The sequence below is a fragment of the Staurois parvus genome, unplaced genomic scaffold (assembly GCF_062004578.1).
Source record: "Staurois parvus isolate SC_StPar_1 unplaced genomic scaffold, SC_StPar_1.0 ptg000084l, whole genome shotgun sequence".
In the NCBI taxonomy this organism is placed as follows: domain Eukaryota; kingdom Metazoa; phylum Chordata; class Amphibia; order Anura; family Ranidae; genus Staurois; species Staurois parvus.
The window spans coordinates 449288-461619 of NW_028317880.1; the positions used below are offsets into that span (position 1 = coordinate 449288).

The 12332-nt window shown below is 45.2% G+C and overlaps 1 protein-coding gene across 2 annotated transcripts in view; it reads right to left on the reverse strand.

The window, feature by feature from the left end:
• The window catches only part of NAGA (alpha-N-acetylgalactosaminidase), a 36081-nt gene extending 24291 nt beyond the window's left edge, over positions 1 to 11790 (reverse strand). The window contains exon 1 of one of the 2 annotated variants that reach the window (XM_089669931.1): positions 11656 to 11790. The gene's annotated coding sequence lies outside the window, so the exon portion shown is untranslated. Of the gene's footprint in view, positions 1 to 11147; positions 11167 to 11655 lie in introns of those variants that run through there. The other variant, XM_089669932.1, reaches the window with a different exon arrangement.
• Between the last annotated feature and the right edge of the window lie 542 nt (positions 11791 to 12332).

Here is a 12332-nt window from a genome sequence, read left to right on the forward strand (position 1 = left end):
GATCATGCAGCAGAATTCTCAAATTTGTATAAATATAGATAAGTGAAACCTTTAACATTCATGCTGAAATAGTGGGTGAAAGAGCTAGTCTTTAACCACTAGCCTACAGGGCACTTATACCCCCTTCCTGCCCAGGCCAATTTCCAGCTTTCAGTGCTGTCACACTTTGAATGACAATTGCGCGGTCATGCAACACTGTACCCATATGAAATTTTTATAATTTTTTGTGACAGATAGTATTTAATAACCTCTGGGTTTTTTATTTTTTCTTAAACCAAAAACCACTGAAAATTTTGAAAATAAAAGTTTTTTCTTAGTTTTTGTTTTTTTTTAATTTTGTAAATAAGTGATTTTTCTCCTTCACTGATGTGCGCTAATGAGGCTGCACTGATGGGCACTGATATGCTGCATGATGGACACTGATAAGTGACACTGATGAGGAGGCACTGGTAGGTGGCACTGATGGGCATTGACAGGCATCACTGATGGGCACTGAAAGGCAGCACTCATATGGCACTGATAGGCGGCACTGACTGGCATTGATAGGCAGCACTGATAGGTGGCACTGATGGGGGACACAGAAAGGCAGCTCAGATGGGCACTGATATGTGGCATTGATGTGCACTGGTAGGTGGCATGGATGAGCACTGATGGACACTGACAGGTGGCACTGCTGGGGCTACACTGATTATCAGGGCACACTGATCATCAGTGCCCTGATGATCAGCGTACATGTCCCGAGGAATACCAATTACCGGCTCTCCACTCCTCTCGAGCTGTCAGCGTGACAGGTCATGAGGAGAGAAATGCTGATAACCGGCATTTCCCTGTTTACATGCGATCAGCTGTGATTGGACACAGCTGATCACATTACCGAGCCGACATCTTCAGCTCGTTCCGTTGATCAGTGATCCGCTGTGTCCGAGGTACAGAGCGCACCGCCGATCACCGCGTGGTGAGAATGGGAGGACGTCATATGATGTCTTCCCAGAACGAGAGAACCGCCTTGCGCCTGTCATTGGACTATATGGCGGGCGGGAGGTGGTTAAAGAGACATTGTGGGAGAGTTACTAAAGCAGGCCATACATGGGTCGAATTCTGAACTATTTTTCAATCGAAAACATCGTTCGTTCTGTAATCTGATGGTGCCACCAATGATTTCGAAAATTGGTCGTTTTTCACGAATTTTCCAGCATGCTCAAACGAAATGTGGAGGAACCACGAAAATCGGCTGGTGCCATTGCCCCACTAACAGAGCCGTTTATCGAATGCAAAATCACTCGAAAATCGACCCAGCGTCAGCGTGACAGCTCGAGAGGAGAGAAATGCCGATACCCGGCATTTCCCTGTTTACATGTGATCAGTTGTGATTGGACACAGCTGATCACCTGACCGAGCCGAGATCTTCGGCTCTTTCCGTGGATCATATGACGTCCTCCCAGAACGAAAGAACCACTTTGTGTCCGTCATATTACTATATGGTGGACAGGAGGTGGGTAAACCTAAATTATGAGCTGATCTTAATCTTTACAACTCTGCCCTCCTGCTCTCTTGTTGTCTCTTGTAGTCTGCCTTTGGTATGAGAAGCTTGCTCTGCTAGCCATGTGTTTCTCCTATGCACTCCTAATTAGTTAATTGGCAATACACCCACCCAGCACAGTATAAATTTAGGCCTTCTTTAGGGGACGCACAGGCAGGGAAAGCATTGGTAATTATCATCTTTGATAAAGTATTATACTTTGGCTCTGCACTTAACCAGTTCCCGCCAGCCTATAGAATGACGGCTGAGCGAAAGTCTCGTCGATCCAGTTGGGTGTCATATGATGTACTCCTCCATAAGACACAGCCGATGACCGATCTGTGTGCCGGCCCGTTTTCGGTACCATGTGACCGCTGTGACCAATTACAGCAGGACAAATGACAATTGTAAACAATGAATGGCTTCCTTTCATGCCATCCATTGTATACCATTGTGGTGTTAGCGGTGATTGGTCACAGTGATCACATGTACAGACTGGGCCAATCACAGCTAACAACACAATGCTCCCTCACCCACATCTTTAATCTCTCCCTCTCCTCCGACACTTTCCCCTCCCCTCTGAAGCATGCACACATCACCCCCATACTTAAAAAGCCCTCCCTGGATCCCAATGACCCGAACAACCTCAGACCCATCTCCCTGCTCCCTTTCACATCCAAATTCCTCAAGCGCCTAGTCTACACCCGCCTAAGCTCTCACCTCAACAACAACAACCTCCTCGATCCCCTACAGGCCGGCTTCCGTCCCCTACACTCCACCGAAACTGCCTTACTCAAACTCTCCAATGACCTGCTAACCGCCAAAGCTAATGGCCACTATTCAGTGCTCCTGCTCCTTGACCTCTCCGCGTCCTTCGACACAGTCGACCACCCCTTCCTCCTCAAAAAACTACACTCCCTCGGCCTCAGAGATTCTGCTCTCTCCTGGCTCTCATCCTACCTGTCACAACGCTCTTTCATCGTTACCTATAATGCTACCATCTCCCCTCACTCCCCCTCTCTGTTGGGGTCCCTCAAGGCTCCGTCCTCTGGCCCCTTTTCTTCTCCATCTACACCTCCTCCCTTGGCCAACTCATACACTCTCACGGCTTCAACTACCACCTATATGCCGATGACACACAAATCTCTCGACCCCCCACCTCACCCCCTCAGTCTCCGCCCGAATCACACACCTACTGAGCGACATATCAGACTGGATGTCGCTCCACTTCCTTAAACTGAACCTCTCCAAAACCGAGTTTCTTGTCTTCCCCCCAGCCCGGACCACACCCCCCATTGACTTCACCATCATGTCCAACAACGCCACCATCAAACCCGCCCTGCAGGCCAGAGTACTTGGTGTCATTCTGGACTCCAACCTATCCTTCCAGCCCAAAGTCCAATCTTTAACAAACTCATGCAGACTCCACCTCCACAACATCGCCAAAATGCACACGTTCCTAACCCCAGAAACCACTAAACAGCTCATCCACTCCCTCATCATATCACGACTCGATTACTGCAACTCCCTCCTTACTGGCCTGCCTCGCCACTGGCTATCCCCGCTTCAGTCGATCCTGAATACGACTGCCAGACGCATTCACCTTTCCTCCGTTTCCGCCACCCCCCTCTGCCAATCCCTCCACTGCCTTCCGATTGCGCAACGGATCAAATTCAAAATCCTAACACTGACATACTAAGCCATCCACCATACTGCCCTGAACTACATCACCGACCTAATATCCAAGTACCACCCAGCACGCTCACTCCATTCCTCAAAAGACCTCCTGCTCTCTAGTTCCCTGGTCTCCTCCTCCCATGCCCGCCTCCAGGACTTCTCCAGGGTGTCGCAACATCCTCTGGAACTCCCTGCCCCAACCCATCAGATTATCACCTACTCTCCTTTAGGTGCACCCTGAAAACCCACCTCTTCAGGGAAGCCTACCATACCCCCTGCTAACTTGCCGACCTCCTCCACTCTTCCTACGACTCCATCCCCCACAGCTTACTTTTCCTGTGCCACCATCTCCTCCCTCCTAGATTGTAAGCTCGAAAGAGCAGGGCCCTCAAACCCCTCATGTTTTGCATTGTTATTGTTCTGTCACATGTTCTGTCCCCTTTGTAATGTACAGCGCTGAGCGAACTATTGGCGCTTTATATATACTGTATAATAATAATATACAATGGATTATTACATTACATTACATTGAGTTTATATAGCGCCAAAGGGTTTGCTTAGCGCTGTACAATAGAGGGGGGGACAATACATGAAACATTACAGCAACTACAAACAGCACACGAGGGGTTATAGGGCCCTACTCTTTCGAGCTTACAATCTAGGAGGGAGGAGATGGTGGCACAGGAAAAGTAAGCTGTGGGGGATGGAGTCGTAGGAAGAGTAAGGAAGGAAGCCATCCATTGTTTACAATTGTCAGGTGACCTGCTGTGATTGGTCACAGTGGGTCACATGGTACTGGCAATGGGCCGGTAAACAGAGCGGTCATCAGCTGTGTCCATAGGACACAGCCGGTGACTGATCTTGACACAGTGTGGCCCTGTGGGCGCACAGAAGGTGGTGAACCAGGAGGACGTCATATGACCCAGCCGGATCTACGAGAGTCCCTCTTGGCCGTCATTCCCCTATAGGTCGGCGGGAACTAAAGATCAGAGTTCATAGAAGAGGCCCATGGAACCTTCAAGATTTTAATACTGTTTGTGTAAAGGAATGGGCCAAAATCGCACCTGAGCAATGAATGCGACTAGTTTATCCATACAGGAGGCATCTTGAAGCTGTCATTACCAACATAGGATTTTGCACGAAGTGTTAAATAAATTTCAGTTAGCATGTTCAATATTTTTTCCCGTGTCATTCCATTCTATTACACAACTTAATTTCTGAACTTGTTTTGGTTTCTTTGTATGTATAAATTGTATGGGTTGTTACCGACGTGGTGAAAATTTCATGTTAGTAGCACCTTTAGAAAGATACTTACCTAGAAAAATGGTGATGTGTTCAATACTTATTTTACCTGAGAGAGATATATACACACACACACACACACACTATATACATACATACACATATTATATTATATATATATACAATCATGGCCGAAATTGTTGGCACCCTTGATATTTCTCCAGGAAATCATGTATTTCTCACGAAACGTATTGCATTAACACATGTTTATTCCCTTTGTGTGTATTGGGACAAAACAAAAAAAGGGAGGAAAGAAAGCAAATTCGACATAATGTCACACAAACCTCCAAAAATGGGCTGGACAAAAGTATTGGCACCCTTTCACAACTGCGGATAAATAAGAATGTTACAAGCATGTGATGCTCCTGTAAACTCACCTGGGGCAAGTAACAGGTGTGGGCAATATAGAAATCACACCTGAAAGCAGATAAAAAGGAGAGACGTTCACTTAACCTTTGCATTGTGTGTCTGTCTGTGCCACACTAAGCATGGACAACAGAAAGAGGAGACGAGAACTGTCTGAGGACCTGAGAACCAAAATTGTGGCAAAATATCAACAATCTCAAGGTTACAAGTCCATCTCCAGAGAACTAGATTTGCCTTTGTCCACAGTGCGCAACATTATCAAGAAGTTTGCAACCCATGGCACTGTAGCTAATCTCCCTGGTCGTGGACGGATGAGGAAAATTGATGAAAGATTGCAACGCAGAATAGTCCGGATGGTGGATAAGCAGCCCCAAACATGTTCCAAAGACATTCAAGCTGTCCTGCAGGCTCAGGGAGCATCAGTGTCAGCGCGAACTATCCGTCGACATTTAAATGAAATGAAACGCTATGGCAGGAGACCCAGGAGGACCCCACTGCTGACACAGAGACATAAAAAAGCAAGACTACAGTTTGCCAAAATGTACTTGAGTAAGCCAAAAGCCTTCTGGGAAAACGTCTTGTGGACAGATGAGACCAAGATAGAGCTTTTCGGTAAAGCACATCATTCTACTGTTTACCGAAAACGGAATGAGGCCTACAAAGAACAAAACACAGTACCTACGGTAAAATATGGTGGAGGTTCAATGATGTTTTGGGGTTGTTTTGCTGCCTCTGGCACTGGGTGCCTTGACTGTGTGCAAGGCATCATGAAATCTGAGGATTACCAAAGGATTTTGGGTCGCACTGTAGGGCCCAGTGTCAGAAAGCTGGGTTTGCGTCCAAGATCCTGGGTCTTCCAGCAGGACAATGACCCCAAACATACGTCAAAAAGCACTCAGAAATGGATGGCAAAGAAGCGCTGGAGAGTTCTGAAGTGGCCAGCAATGAGCCCAGATCTAAATCCCATTGAACACCTGTGGAGAGATCTTAAAATTGCTGTTGGGAAAAGGTGTCCTTCCAATAAGAGAGACCTGGAGCTGTTTGCAAAGGAAGAGTGGTCCAAAATTCCGGGTGAGAGGTGTCAGAAGCTTATTGATGGTTATAGGAAGCGACTGATTTCAGTTATGTTTTCCAAAGGGTGTGCAACCAAATATTAAGTTAAGGGTGCCAATACTTTTGTCCAGCCCATTTTTGGGGTTTTGTGTGACATTATGTCATATTTGCTTTTCTGCCTCTGTTTTATATTTGTTCCAATACATACAAAGGGAATAAACATGTGTATAGCAAAACATGTGTTAATGCAATACCTTTTTTGTGTGAAATACTTGATTTTCAGGAAAAATATCAAGGGTGCCAACAATTTCGGCCATGACTGTATATATATATATATATATATATACACACACACACACACACACACATACACACATATATATATACACACACACACATTTTTTTTTTTGCATGGTCCTCACCAGTCAGTCCCCCTGATCACCACCACACCAGTTATATGATAACGCTGTACTGCATGGTGGCAGTATGTGAAAAAAAATATTTTTTTAATTTCTTCATATTCCAAAATATTATGACAAAAAATTACAACTTCAAAAAAATTACCGTGCCTCTTACTAAATACTGCAGACTGTCTACTTTCCAAAAGGGGTCATCTCTACTGTCCTGACATTTCTGGGCCTCAAGAAATGAGATCAGTGCTGTCAGTACATAAGGATTGATCAATTTTCAGATATATACACCATAGTTTGTGGACCCTATAAAACTTTCCTAAAGACTAATTTGGGTTATTTTCACCAAAAAATGTAGCAAAATACATTTTGGCCTAAATATATGAAGAACAATTATTTGCAAAACGTTACAACAGAAATGAAGAAAAACTATTTTGGTTTATTTACCAAAAAATAAAAAACCCAGTGGTGATTAAATAACACCAAAAGAAAGCATTATTTTAGTGAACAAAAAAGATAAAAATTTAGTTTGGGTACAGTGTTGCATGACCACACAACTGTCATTCAAACAGAGCGATGAAAGCTGAAAATTGGCCTGGGCAGGAAAGGGGTAAAAGTGCCCAGTATTGAAGTGGTTAAGGGAATGCACAAAGTGATAATCAACAGCAGAACGCTTAACAGACTGCAGGTGAACTGTTTCCCTATCCAGCTTTTCCATCTCTCACCCAGCCTGCTTCTTAATCTCACCACACCACAATCTCCTCAAACTCACTTTCCTTCACCCCTCTTCTCCACCCCACAGCTTCTACATATTACCAACCTATTTGCAATTACTGAAATCTGGCTTCAAGAATCTGACTTTCCCTCTCCTGCTGCCCTCTCCCACAGTGGTCTCCCCTGGACTCACTCTCCCAGGCCCAGTGGACAGAAAGGAGGTGGACTAAGAATCCTATACCCTCAAAGCACTTTTCAGGTCCTTCATTCACCTCACTCTGTCCCTCTGCTCATTTGAACCTCACTGTATGTCTATTCTCTCCAGTTTCTTTGAGAATTGCTGTGATCTATCGGCCACCTGGACTGGTATCAAGCTTCCTTGACCTCTCTGCCTGGCTACCCCACTTTCTCTCTTCTGAAATTCCCACAATCATTCTCAGTTATTTCAACATCCCTGTTAATCTTAACACTCCTGCTACTGCTGAACTTCTGAGACCAAACTCCTTGAATGTCTAGTCTATAACCGGCTAAGCTGCCACCTCTTTAAGAATATCCTTAATTCCCTTCAGTATGGATTTTGCCCACAACTCTCCAAAAACAGCTAAAAACCAATAGCCACTATTCAGTACTCTTAGACCTCTCTGCTGCCTTTGATACAGTTGACCACCCTCTCCTCCTCAAAAAACTATATTTCCTTGGTCTCCGTGACTGTACTCTCTGTTGGTTCGCATTATGCCAATCTTACCATACCTTCAGTGTCCCTTACAACTCTATTTCCTCCTCTCCTATTCCTCTTACAGTCAGTGTCCCCCAAGGTTCTGTCCTTGGACCTTGCCTATTCTCGATCTACACCTCTTCCCTGGGTTAGCTAACTTCCCATGGTTTCCAATACCATTTGTACGCCAACGACATTCAAATCCATCTCTCTACCCCTCACCTCATCCCATTAGTTTCCTCACGTATTACTGATATATTAGACTGGATGTCACACCATTTCCTCAAACTCAATCTATCCAAAACTGAGCTCATAATATTTCTTCCCCCACGTGCCCCTTCCCGACTTCTCTGTCAAGATCAATGGCACAACTATCAGTCTGCTAGGAGTAACCGTGGACTCTGAACTGTCCTTTCAGGCCCACATCCAATCCCTGTCCAAATCATGCCACCTTAACCTCAGCAACAACTCTAGAATAACCCCTTTTCAACCAATGACACCACAAAGCTTTTAATTAACTCCCTGGTTACCTCTCGCCTCGACTACTGCAACTCCCTCCTCATTGGATTACCTTTACATAGGCTATCCCCCCCTTCGGTCCATCATGAATGCTGCTGCCAGACTCATCCACTTTACCAACTGTTCAGTGTCTAGTATCCCTCTCTGCCAATCCCACCAGTGGCTTCCGCTCACCCAACAAATAAAATTCAAAGTACTAACAACTTACAGAGACATCCACAATTTAGTCCTTAGGTACATCACTAACCTGGTCTCAAAATATCAACCAAACTGCTCTTTTAGGTTCCCCCAAGACCTCCTGCTCTTTAGCTGTCTTGTCACCACCTCCCATGCTCGCCTCCAGGACTTCTGCCGAACTTCTCCCATCATTTGGAACTCCCTAACCCAATCTGTCCAACTATCTCCTAATTTACGCATCTTTAGACGATCCCTGAAAACCCTTCTCTTTAAAGAAGCCTATCCTGCTTCTAATACACTTGTGTTTTTACTTTCTCAGCTCAACCCCCATAGTTATTACCATTTGTATCACTTGACCTTCCCTCTTATATTGTACGCTGTGACAAGGAGGGCCTTCTGATTCCTCTTGTACCAAATTATATTGTAACTGTAATGTCTGCATTCATTTTGTAAACTACTGAGCAAACTGTTGGCGCCATATAAATCCTGTATAATAATGTGTTTGGCTCCAAATAGCTGTAGGAGGGATCAGCCTCAAATTGCTTTCAACTGGTTTTCCCACCTGCAGATAATCGCAGTGCACCCTACTGGGTCTCCTGCAGCCAATTTCAAAACAGCCCCAAGTGTGAATGCCTTAGTCTTAACAGCAAGAATAGCTCAAACATTTGTAAAAATTCTGATTATTCACATTAGCTGCTTGCTAAAAACAAACCTGATTTACAGGTCTGTAGCAGAAAAATAGGACGATCCAACCTTCTAGTAGTGCACCTTGTACATCAAGTCACAAACAGAACAGTCATGTTACCCAACATATTTTAGCACAATGTTCTGTTGGCAGGTGATTTGATGTTACAAGATGTCAGCACAACCTGAAGGTTTTTGTTGCTAGATGCAATAAAAATAAGACTGGTTATATAAAAAACACAGTAAATGCACCCATGTTACATTAATATATGTCTTATTTTCAAACAATGTAACCCTGTATGATTTGCAAATGAACTGAACAGGTTGAAATATCCCATTGCCAGGCCACTGACAATTCCCTTCTTCCCAAAGAGAATGCCAAGGTGTTCTCTGGACAGCTGAAAGACATAATCCCATTTGGGTGATGCCCCAGGACTTCTCATTGCTGTCTTACAACCTTATGTTTGGGCCATTATGTACAATTCATGCTCATATCGGAGAACAGGGACATAGAACCATAGTAGCTTATAAATGTTGAACTCCCTGTTTACATCACTTTTGACAAGGATTAAGAGATGCATTGTTGATTGTGAACAAATGTAATGGGGTTGATGTACTAAAACCAAAACGTGCAAAATCTGGTGCAGCTCTGCATAGAAACCAATCAACCCCATTGGTTCGCAGAAGGCTGCATTTACCCCTGTAAATAAAAGGGAGCAGTCCATCACATTTTGAGATTTTATCAGGTGTTTGAGTTTACAGGTGTATTTCAATAATGAAAACGTAAAAGTAAAAAGTATTAAACCAAAAAAACAAATATCCTTAGATATTAGAATCCTTAGAGTGTGGTGGCTGCATTCATTTTCTTTTCCTAGGCTGTTTATCCTTTATGTTCACCTAATGATCTGGCCAATAACACACTTCCTGTAATAGGGTATCTCCAGCGGTCGGATGAAAGGTAGCGGAGACCCCATCAATCTGAGGCAAATTGTGTCTGAAGAAAGGTAGCGTTGAGAGGAGCTCTGGTGTCCAAAGGTAGCGGATACAGCAACGACCGAATGCAAGGTAGCAGAAGCGGCGGCGATCAAATGAAAGGTAGCGGAGACCCCAGCGGCGATTAGATAAAAAGGTAGCGGAGACCCCAGCGGCGATTAGATAAAAAGGTAGCGGAGACCCCAGCGGCGATTAGATAAAAAGGTAGCAGAGACCCCAGCGGCGATTAGATAAAAAGGTAGCGGAGAGCCCAGCGATCTGACGAAAGGTAGCGGAGAGCCCAGCGATCTGACGAAAGGTAGCGGAGAGCCCAGCGATCTGACGAAAGGTAGCGGAGAGCCCAGCGATCTGACGAAAGGTAGCGGAGAGCCCAGCGATCTGACGAAAGGTAGCGGAGAGCCCAGCGATCTGACGAAAGGTAGCGGAGACCCCAGCGATCTGACGAAAGGTAGCGGAGACCCCAGCGATCTGACGAAAGGTAGCGGAGACCCCAGCGATCTGACGAAAGGTAGCGGAGACCCCAGCGATCTGACGAAAGGTAGCGGAGACCCCAGCGATCTGACGAAAGGTAGCGGAGACCCCAGCGATCTGACGAAAGGTAGCGGAGACCCCAGCGATCTGACGAAAGGTAGCGGAGACCCCAGCGATCTGACGAAAGGTAGCGGAGACCCCAGCGATCTGACGAAAGGTAGCGGAGACCCCAGCGATCTGACGAAAGGTAGCGGAGACCCCAGCGATCTGACGAAAGGTAGCGGAGACCCCAGCGATCTGACGAAAGGTAGCGGAGACCCCAGCGATCTGACGAAAGGTAGCGGAGACCCCAGCGATCTGACGAAAGGTAGCGGAGACCCCAGCGATCTGACGAAAGGTAGCGGAGACCCCAGCGATCTGACGAAAGGTAGCGGAGACCCCAGCGATCTGACGAAAGGTAGCGGAGACCCCAGCGATCTGACGAAAGGTAGCGGAGACCCCAGCGATCTGATCACATAATATGTAGTAAGTTCCTAGTTCTGCATACCTGCTGCAGCTCTCAGCAAAGTAAATAAGTTTCTTGTAAATCTAAAATAAATAAGGAAATGGAAAATCTAACTACAGGCGTGTCCCACACATAAAAGGCAACAGAAACAAGTAGCCAAGATGAGCAGGGATCTTACTGCCGAACTAACCAGAGAAGCAGCCAGCCTGGGCACTTACCAGTCCCCACCAAAAACAGATACATTACACAGACCCTGAAACATGCATCTTATACCATTGCTAACAGAGGCTCTGTACACATCATGTTTGTATCAAATGCACATATAATAGGAATACAGGGTGTATGAATGGACTGCAGCTTTTCAAGGCACTACAATCTCACTGAGAGCAAACCAAAGATTTTCTGTAGGGTGCATGATTTGCTACAAAGATAAGATAGCTTGGCTGTTTATTTTCATTGATAAATTATACACAGAAACAAGTATTTACATTACAAACAACTAGAACAGGAGAAGATACTAAAAGGAAAGAAGTTTCGTGCCAAACATTACCTCGTATAGTGCACCCGGCTCCTTCTATCAACACTAATGGGAGAGGAGAGAACACATCACTCCAGGAACTGAGATCACATGACTGCAGCTACAACCACTTCCTACATACACAAACATGGACTGGGATAGCTTATAGGAAGACGTTGAATCTCTGCCGCCACCTACTGTACACATCAAAGATTGCACCGACCTGAGCGGCTACTGGTAGTAGAGGCAACATGTTCAGACAAATAAAGTCTGGAGGACATGAACCTGCAATCAGTGATCTTAACTGTCGTTTTTCTAGTTGAGGTTAAAGTTGAGCTCTGGGAAAAAAATATTTTGGCACATTTTCTAAAATACCTCTAGTTATGTGTGTCCTAATGTAGATGGCTGCCACGTTAGTTAAAGCCTAACCCCAGCTTTGTATCACTTTAAATAATCTGGGCCAAGCTTGACCAAACTATTTCCTTTACCAATAAATGCAGAAGGTGTCAGTGCTGTGTAAATTGTATGCAGCATCAGCTACATACAGTATACAGCGCTGTGTTCCAGCAGTAGTATGGGAACTTCTGCTCCCATTCCTGGCACAACAGAGTTTTGCTGAACGCTACTCCACCATTCACAGGAAGCTTTGTATTTCATCAGTGGATACAAGGCTTCCTCTGAATGGCTGAGGATGAGATAGCAACTTCATC